Below are 10250 nucleotides of genomic sequence, written 5' to 3'. Positions count from 1 at the left end.
GGCGTTCTGTTATTTTCTTTGTTGGGCCTGTCCTGTAGTAGGTGACTTCTGGGTACTCTTCTGGCTCTGTCAATCTGTTTCTTCACTTCAGCAGGTGGGTATTGTAGTTGTAGGAATGCATGATAGAGATCTTGTAGGTGTTTGTCTCTGTCTGAGGGGTTGGAGCAAATGCGGTTATATCGTAGAGCTTGGCTGTAGACAAGGGATCGTGTGGTATGATCTGGATGAAAGCTAGAGGCATGTAGGTAGGAATAGCGGTCAGTAGGTTTCCGATATAGGGTGGTGTTTATGTGACCATCGCGTATTAGCACCGTACTGTCCAGGAAGTGGATCTCTTGTGTGGACTGGTCCAGGCTGAGGTTGATGGTGGGATGGAAATTGTTGAAATCCTGGTGGAATTCCTCAAGGGCTTCTTTTCCATGGGTCCAGATGATGAAGATGTCATCAATGTAACGCAAGTAGAGTAGGGGCATTAGGGGACGAGAGCTGAGGAAGCGTTCTAAGTCAGCCATAAAAATGTTGGCATACTGTGGGGCCATGCGGGTACCCATCGCAGTGCTGCTGATTTGAAGGTATACATTGTCCCCAAATTTGTTAGTCTCTAAGGTGCCACAAGTACTCCTTTTCTTTTTGCGAATACAGACTAACACGGCTGCTACTCTGAAACCTGTCATTATTGATTTACTGAAATCGTTCTTTCATTATCAAAGAAAGGAGACATTATAATAATTGATAATGGCTTATCTGGAAATAAAAGCAAGGGGTCACTATAGAGTTCTTTAGTTTAAACAGCCCATATGGATCATTATTAGTTTCCTTTCCCTATGAATAAAGACTGATAGGCGCTGATTCAAAGAAGCACTTAAGGTCAGATTTTAAAGGTGTTTAGGCACCTGAAGATGCTCAGTGGGATTTTCAAAAGTGCCAAGTACATAATTGCCAATGACATCAATGGGAGTTGGGCATTAGGCGCCTATCTATATCTTTAAGTGCCAAAATACATTTAAAATCTGGCCCTAAGCCTATGCTTAACTTTAAACACTTGCTTAAGTTGCATTGAAGTCAGTCCTTAAGTGGATAATGTATTCACCCATAAAAGCTTATGCTCCAACACATCTGTTAGCCTATAAGGTGCCACAGGACTCTTTGCCACTTTTACAGATCCAGACTAACACGGCTACCCCCTGATAGTTTTTAAGTGAGGTGAAACAGGGGGTACACAAGACAAATCAGGATCCTGAAAGGGGGATAGTGGTCTGGAAAGGTTCAGAACCACTGGGTTAGAAAACTTAGCCAACATATGGGAGACCTGGGTTCAATTCCTCACACCGTTCCTTATGTGGAACAGGGATTTGAACCTTCCTCTTTCCAGGAGAGTACCCTAAACACTGGGTTATGGGGTATTCTCAGGCAGGTTGCTCTCTCCTGGTGAAGTCATTCACTGTGCATAAATTATTAAAGATTGTTCTTTATTCCTGAACTCGGCAGGAGTTAGGCGCCTAGATACATTTGAGGATCTGGGACTAGCTGCATAAAAATATTCTCCCCTAAAAATGAGAGAAAGGCATGAAATACATACACACACTTTATTTCTGTCTTTAAGATTTTGTACAATCATTTAATGACTTTATTTTAAAATATACTAACTCCACAAATCCTTCTTCAAATGAGGAAAATTAATTTTATGTTTATTTATTTATTGTTTAATGTTTCCAGTGAAGGTTTGTGCCATAAAATTTTAAAAATTAGTATGCTGGCTTTTGTGAATTACTTTTCTAGGCACCTACATTTCCCTCTGCACTGTATAGGATCTGGGTGCCTGGATTGTGAATTACCTGAGGCAGCAGGATGCCTGAACATTAAGTATTGCAACAATGAGTGTTGCAGCACCAAAGTCCCCCTCATGAATCTTGCCCGTTGTTCTCTGAAAATGTCTGACAAGCTGTTTACTGCTGTCAGAATAATTCTTGACTTTGGTAAATCATTAGCGAAGTCAAAGGAAGTTTTTCTGAGGGAAGGACTGAGTGAAATCTCAGAATTGGGCTGAGGATTAGCTGCAGCAGGAAAATCCTGATTTGGGGGCTACTCTCTGGTCTCAGGGTGTTCTCTTGGAGAACAGCAGCAACAGAGAGATTTCCATTTCTACGATAACATCCATAGTTTGTTGTGTTGTGATGTTCTCAGATCACACAAGCTAAGTAGGCTCAGAGTAGGTTAGAATTCACCTGGGAGAGGGCCAAGGAACCATTAGGTGCTGCTGGAAGATATGTTGTTGCTATCCCATTAGTGGCACTCTTTCCTTTGAATCAGGAATGAACTATGCCCCAATGTGATGTTAGGGAGAAATAATGTGCTTTTGAATGAAAATTTACACCCTCTCATAAGCTGGACTTAAGAAAATGGGCTAAATTCATCCCTGGTCCAACTCCATTGACAACAATTTGGCCTCCTGTGTCCACCAAAATTATCCAGTTATCATATGGACAGCATTTCTTCCAATGAAGTGAGAAACATGGTGCCATTTCACAAAGAAATGTGAGTAACATTCCTAATCAACTTGCAAAACCGTTCCTTTTCTTGTTCTCCTTTCAGAATGTAAACTTCTGAACTCAGCTGGTGAAACTAGACATGACCTCTCCCCAAGTCATCGTTGTACAGCCCCAACTTACTGTGGCTAATGCACCAAGTACCTTGTGGCAGACCGGGTTGATGGATTGCTGCAGTGACTGTGGAATCTGTAAGTGGATAGTCAAATATTGTATTTTTGTTTTGGCTTCAGGTGTCTTGCTGTTTGGCTTAATATTATATCTCCAGTCTTTTACTGGGTCTGACTTTAAACGAAGGATGGAGGAATCCCATTTGTCTATTTTATATTGATTTAAAGGAGTGGCTTGTAGTTGTATTTCCTGTATCCACTCTGAGAGCTAGTCACTAGATGGCTACATCACCCACTCGTTCTCACACAAAGCAACTACTTGTACTCCAGTCCCACATAAAGAAAGTTCATCCAGATCTGCTGAGGGTCACGGGTCCAGAAAAGAGTGTGTTTACAGCCGGATAACTAACATGGGTTAACCTTCTTGCTGTAAAATCTTAGTGGAGGCAAAGGGCTCATGTAGCTTTTAGTGGTGTACCTACACAAGCTCAACTCTAGCTACATCACCTGCAGTTCACCTCGCTTAGTTGCATTGTAGTTTTTACCATGATGTCTCGCCTCCACTAGAATTTTACAGTGAGACAACTAAAGTGTGTGTGTGCTAATTTACTATAAAAACACACCTTTTTTGGCAGTGAAAAATGGCCTTCATTCATTATGAGGGGGAGGGAGAGAAGAGTTGCCTATTAAAGCCTCACATGACATCACTATAAAGGTCTTTCAATGACCTTGCCCTCCTTCGCACTAGCTCTGATCCATTGGCACGTCCCTAACTTTCTTCTTCCGATTTTCTAGCCATTTCTACATCTCTCCTAAAAGTGGTGGTGAAAGTTAACTGTCTGCATGAATGAAGGGGAGAATATTGACTGAGCCTCATTTGTTTGTCTTTATCTAGGCCTATGTGGAGCATTCTGTTTCTATTGTCTTCAGTGTCAAGTAGCAAGTGACATGAATGAATGCTGCTGTTGTGGCGGAAGCGTTGCCATGAGGACTCTCTACCGGACAAGATACGGAATCTCTGTTAGTTACTATTTAATAATAATTTGTTTTGCTCATGCTCAAAGAACAGTCCTTAAAGCGACATGTCATTGATTTAAGCAGATCAGTTGACTACATTTTCATTAGCCAGCTTCCACCCAATGTGATTCCTCCCCTTCTGAACACAGCTGCTAGGAGTCTTCCCTTTATGATTTGAGGGCACTGTGGTCTAGAAATTAGCAGAGGACTGGTCATCTGAAGACTTAGGTTCTACTTGCAACTGCCACAGACTCACTGTGTAACCTTGCACAAGTCCCTTAGCTCTTCTTTCCTTTGTTCTCCCCATCTGTAAAAATGGATCATTCCTTTGGTACTGTCGTAAAGGACTTTGAGATAATTTCATGAAAAGTAGAAGTGCAATTATCCATTATTAATTGATGCCTCTTTAAAGCAGAGATTTGTTACGTACCTGAGATAGAGAACCCCCTCTGATGAGGCATTGATTACATTTAAATATCCATCTAAATTAAATGTATATTGGATAATTTCTACTGCAGACATTGTACATAATACTAACCGGATAATCAACCGCCATTTAGACCAAACTCCTTATCTAAAACTTGGCTCTTACTCCCTCAGCATGAATTGCTTAGCCAAATGTTCTTCTGATTAGCTGAAAAGGTGTTGCAGAATGTAGACAGAATTCTAAAAATGTGGTTCAATCAACAAGGTTGTTGTGTATGTGTTTTTTCAAGCTACCATATTGTAGTTTCTGGAGTTAACTCCTTCTATACCAAAGCACAAATAAGAGAAAAGCCTAAGAAATGAAAAAAACAAGATTAGATAATATATGCAAATTAAATGAATAGATCACACTGAACTGGGATGTGTTATGAACACGAGAGGAATAATATGAAGGGACTGAGGAAGGTTAGAAATACGGCCATGAAATTATAAAATGAGATTCAGCCTAATGTCCCTAGGGAAAAAAAATTGCAAATGTGTATATGTTCAGTGGGTGGAAAGACATGGAAAGGAATGTCACTGAAATACTTCAGGGTGATACTGGTCAAGAAATTACATATATGATTACAATTGCAATAGAGCAATAATAACACAAAACCAAGGAGGTTTGGAGGGATCTATACAGAAATATTATAGGCTAATTAAAAACAAACAAACCAAACCTCAGCTTCTATTTAGGCACCTAAATGATTTTCCAAAGGGCTCAACAGTAGCTTCAAAAACTGGTCACTTCACTTAGGAGCTAAGATCTTTTAAAAAGTTGGAGCTATGTCAGAACAGGAAGGCAATAGTTTCTCTGTCTAGAACATATTTTTTTCCTTGCTAGATCTTCAATACCTGAAGGATGCAGGTGAATTGGAAGGAAATTAGAGAAGAGCAGTGAAACTAATTTGGAGCATGGAGGCATTGACCATAAGGAAAATTCAGAGCTAAATTTGTATAGTTTTTGACAGTCAGTGGGGGGAGGGCTATAACTGCAAAGACCTGAAAGGTATGGAGCAGTGTGTTAAGGAGTGGTGTGAGGACCTGCAAAAGGATGAAGTTAAGAAAAGAAATAGTTTAGCTGAATATCAGAAAATATATCCTAACCCTAAATGCAAAAAACTGTTTATCCGTTGAAAAATTCCCCCACTGGAAACATTTAAAATGGAAACTGGACAGAACCCCAGAGGTTACTCTATAAGGAACAATCCTGCACAGGTAGGCAGACTTGATCTAGCAGAGCTTCCAATCTCTAGTCTCAGTCTGGTTTCCATCTGCTAAAGCATGGTTGTTATTGGGTAAACCCCACCCATTAGATAACTCTGCTTCCTAATTTGTGTAAATAAAGTCTTTGATGCCTAAACCAGCCCTCTCAAGAGGTAACCTGCTACCAGCACACAGTCTCTCTGCCTCCTACAGCAAGTAATTGGACATACTTTTTTGTTGCGGGGAGGGTGTGTGGAAAGGAAGGGGCTTACTGGTGTAAAAAGCAGGGCTATGGACTAAATAACCAAATAGAGTTTGGTATCTTTTAATTTCTATGAATCTGGGATAAAAATCCTTTGATAAAAGAAGTTTAACTAAAATGTATCTCCCCGTTCCCCTTTCCCCATAATGGCCCTATCATCCCAGTCAAAGGCAGCACTGAATGCCTATATTCTAGTCTGAGTTTAAATCCATTCAATATGATAAAGTCAATGAAAAGCTAGATGTACATCTTAAGTTGACAGACTTTAATATTTTTTCTGTTTCAACAGGGATCCATCTGCTCTGATTTCTGCATTATCCTGTGGTGGTCCTGTGTGTTCTGTTTGTCAAATAAAGAGAGATATTAACAAAAGGAAAAAATTAAGGATATTCTAATAAGGTTTGTCACTTACTTAATACATATTTGTAAGTGTTTGATAAATCAAGAAGCTTCTCTGATGTGATGTATCAATTAGTTCTAGGTCAAATGGTAGGGGTGATGGAAAATGCAATCAATGAACAGATTTGTATCTAATACAGAAGGGAGATCCTTCTTTACCTACCCTTTATGTTACTAACTGAAGTTGTCTTGGGCCTAAGTTGGCCATCTGTAATATTCATTTAGGGAAGCAGCAGATAGGCCTTTTACTTGACTCTGTGATAGAGAACCACAGCAGTAAGTAGGGCTCTACCAAATTCATGGTCCATTTTGGACAATTTCAGTCATAGGATTTTAAAAATCGCAAATTTTATGATTTCAGCTATTTAAATCTGAAATTTAACTGTGTTGGCCTGATCCAAAGAAGGAGTTGGCGGGGGGGGTGTCCCAAGATTATTGTAGGGGGTTTGTAGTACTGCAACCCTTACTTCTGTGCTGCTGCTGGTGGTGGCACTGTCTTCAAACCTGAGCAGATGGAGAGTGATGGCTGCTGGCCGGAAAAAGGAAAAGTATCATCATGAGTATGGGCAAAGTGCCTGACAGGGAATGCAAGCCCAGAAAGCAGCAAGGACCATCTGTTAGTGGGGGAGAGCCCTGTTGGTAAACCACAGGTAGCAGGTGGGCATTCCACATTAGGTGGCACTTGAAATTCTGCAGTGGAACAGAATTGTGAAGGGCAAGGCTGGCCTCAGGTGAAATGGCATCCTGGGGAATCTTGTATTATGGTGCCACTAGCCCCCACTGCCTTTCTGGGTGCCACACCCATCTCCTCTGCTCCCCGGCTCCCTACCCCCGCATCACCTTTGGGCCCCCCACCCTATCCCCATCTCTCCTGGCCCCTGCTGCCTCCCCCCAACCTTCACCCCTGGATCAGCCACTAGAAGTGCACATTTTACCACTTTAGGGTGTGGATGAGCACTGATTGGACAATGAGCTTGTCAATCAGCATGGCCTCTGGAACATAGTGCATCCAGGAAGATGGAATGTTTGGCATGTGCTCAATAAGCTGCTCCGCTCCCTTCCATGATCTCTCACCCCAGGCCTGCCCCGCTACTTGCCTCTTGACCACACCACCCCCCTGACCATGGTGTCCTGGGCAGTCACCCACATCACCCACCCACAAGGCTGGCTCTGGCAAAAGAAACAGAGTATGTCAAATGCAAACAGGAATGGGGCCAGTGGGTGTTTGCTACAGGGAACCAACATGGCTCTACTGTTGAGTGAGCTGCGGAGGAAAGCAACTGCCATATCCCCTAGTCTCCCTTCCAAGAATTAGACAGCTAGACCTGCTCTAGCAGTGCCCTTGCAGTTGCATTGCAATAGGTGGGGTGAATAGCCATTCTGTCATCTCTACCATGTAGTCTCACACCTGTAAAAGGGATTTGTTTGCTAGGACTTTACTGACTTGTTCAGGATTACGCTTTTGATGTATCTTTGTGGGATATTACCATGCAGCAGAACTTTATATGAGTGTGGCTCTTGTGTTTGCACAAAGCTAAATCGTGTCGATTATGGAGAAAGTGTAGTTCCTGGGTGGCATTTTCAAAAGCACCCAGTGCTGAGCTAAATCTTCTCTCATGAGTGTCAGTGGAAAAACTCCCCTTGATTTCAGTGAAAGGAATTAATCAATGCTGGGAGCTTTTAAAAAGTGCTTCCAAACTGTAGGCAAACACTTGTTCACCTTTTACTGGAAAAAGAAAACACATGAAGGAGGTCTGAATTTCAGAGACATAGTGGAAAACAAAAGGAAAAGGCTTAGCTCTTCTGTTTGGTTTATCCTTTTTTCCATTAATACTCAGAGCCAATTCCTGTCCTCATAACTCTCTAGCCTCCTTGATTTGAGGCAGATTCATTAAAATATACAGGTCTGCACTACAAGCAATGATAAGCAATCAAGCAGCGTAAGACTTAAGTAAATTTCAGGAGAGTGTGTTAACAAAACCAATGGTATTATGAATCTCAGCTTTGAGTGAAACTCCTTTCTCCGCTATTTCAGGTGTTCCTGTACTTCTTGATTGTGTGTCGTAGAGCCTCTATATACAAGAGTCTTCCCACCGCCTGCTGTACTTACACTTCAAGAAAGTGCTGTATGCATTTTAATTTGATTGTTGCAAAGCACAACTTATCTGAAAAAAGTCAGCAAAGGAAAGAAACATCCTCAATTTTGTCTTTGCATGTATGTGTGTTAACTTTCACTATTGCTTCTCAAGTACCACTGTATGTACTAAGCTGTCTTGAAAAGAGTATTCTCCTGTTCTTAATATCGTACTAGTGCTCGTATACTCTAGGTCTATTGTATTCTCTCATCACTATTTCTGCTGCCATCCTATAAGAACACAAGACGGAATAAATGCTGATCGTTAACTTATTTTTCTGTTCATTGAATCATCAGACAATGGTGTTTTTCTTCCAGGATGTAGTAGATGTCTAAACTGTAAATCCAATACAGGAAACTTGGAAGATTAGAATTATACTGCAGTTTTCATACACTGAAACTCAAACTGCTAGCAAGTGAAGTACTACAAGTGATCGTTTAAACAAAGGCATCATAGGATTGAATGTAACTGGCTCATTCTTTTTTTTTTTTTTTATTGGAATAATTACAACTTGTAGGAACATGGAAGATTTTCACAACAACCAGTGGAAAGTGACAAGACCACAAAGCAGTTTAGTAAACAAGATGTGCAGCAAAAATCTATCTTGTTAGCAGGTTTTACTTCTTCCTGTACTTTTAAACCACAACTTTCAAAACAGCAAAGCAGTGATACCATGCCGAGTATTCTGACAAGTGTCTGATTAATCAAATCATTATTTGGTTTATGTAGTTGTGACTGTGGTGTCCCATTGGGCCACGCTGAGAATGCCAGCGCAGGGCAGACTGCAAGAACTGGGACAGACAATCCCCAAGTTTGGTGATTTATTCTATAATTAGATTCCCCAAGCCGGTAACAAAACAACTCCTCTAATACCACACTGGTTAACCAGAAGACAAATACAGTCCCCTTTAGGCAATCCAGTGAGAGGTTATTGAAAACCTTATTCACCATACTTATATTTCTATTAATCCCAAAGGACCAGACCCATTGCCTATCAGATCAATGAATATTTCAGATCTCACCCAAATACACGCTTACAGCCAATCCTTATTAATTAAATCTAAGATTTATTAATAAAAGAAAAAAAGAGTTAAAAGCTCAATATACATACAAATGTGTGTATAATCCTTCTTTCTGGAATCAATTTAAAAGGTCTAATAGATAGTCCAGGTGCAGAGTTTGTTTACATTCTTCCATGAGAATTCCGGGGTAAATCCAGAGTAAATCTGGAGACCTCAGTCTTGTGGCTTTAGACCTTCCCTATCAAAGTTTAAGCATATCTGAGATGAAAAGGATCAGGCCCGAAGCTTCCTTTATAGATGAAGCAGGTGAGGTGTGACAGGTAATTCCACCACGTGGGCTTTGTAATGAAAGTGAGCTGACCATTTGATCTCCATTCAATGGGTCCTTTCTCAGACAATACATTGAACAATAACCATTCAAATTACTAAAACAGTGCACGGGTAGTTCACTAGGTGGCATTACAAATTTCAAAGAGAAATGAGGACAACAAGCCCCATCTCAGTAGAATTCAGTAATGAAGCATTATAAGACAGGAACAGAATTTTACCATCTACAGGTTAATTAGATCACACTGTTAAACTTCTAACAAGATACGTGTAAACACAGACAAATTCACTTAATATTTATTCTTAATTCTCTAACAATACAGGCAAACATGTTAAAGATTCAAGTCTACTTAACATGGCTTTGATAACTATGTACAAGGAATGGCTAGGGTTGCCAACTTTCTAACGGCACAAAACCAATCATTCCTGCAGTGCCCATTTCTCAAGACCCTGACCCTTCTCTGAGGCCCCACCCTTTTCCCCTCCATCACTCACTTTCATTTGGCTGGGGCAGGGTTTGGGGTGTAGAAGGGGGCTCTAGGCTGGGGCTGAGGGGTTTGGAGTGCAGGAGGGGGTATGGGCTCTGGCTGGGGGTGTTGGCTCTGGGATGGGGCTGGGATGAGGGGTTTCAGGTGAAGGAGGGGACTCAGGGCCGGGGGGTTGAGGTGTTGGGGGGGTGCAGGCTCCAGGAGGGAGTTTGGGTTTGGGAGGGGCTACAGGCTGGGGCAGGGGTTTGGGGTGCAGGAGGGGTTTCGGGC

At 41.4% G+C, this 10250-nt stretch overlaps 1 long non-coding RNA gene across 1 annotated transcript; it reads left to right on the top strand.

Moving 5' to 3' along the window:
* Positions 1–3566: 3566 nt before the first annotated feature.
* LOC119854774 lies at positions 3567–8539 on the top strand. Its single transcript, XR_006280709.1, has 6 exons — positions 3567–3676; positions 4986–5359; positions 5899–6008; positions 7847–7948; positions 8044–8290; positions 8527–8539. It is a non-coding gene; the product is annotated as an uncharacterized LOC119854774 (long non-coding RNA).
* The last annotated feature ends 1711 nt before the right edge of the window (positions 8540–10250 follow it).

The sequence above is a fragment of the Dermochelys coriacea genome, chromosome 4, assembly GCF_009764565.3.
Source record: "Dermochelys coriacea isolate rDerCor1 chromosome 4, rDerCor1.pri.v4, whole genome shotgun sequence".
Lineage (NCBI taxonomy): Eukaryota > Metazoa > Chordata > Testudines > Dermochelyidae > Dermochelys > Dermochelys coriacea.
Note: the sequence above shows the minus strand (reverse complement) of the source record. Positions and strands in the feature narration are given on the sequence as shown.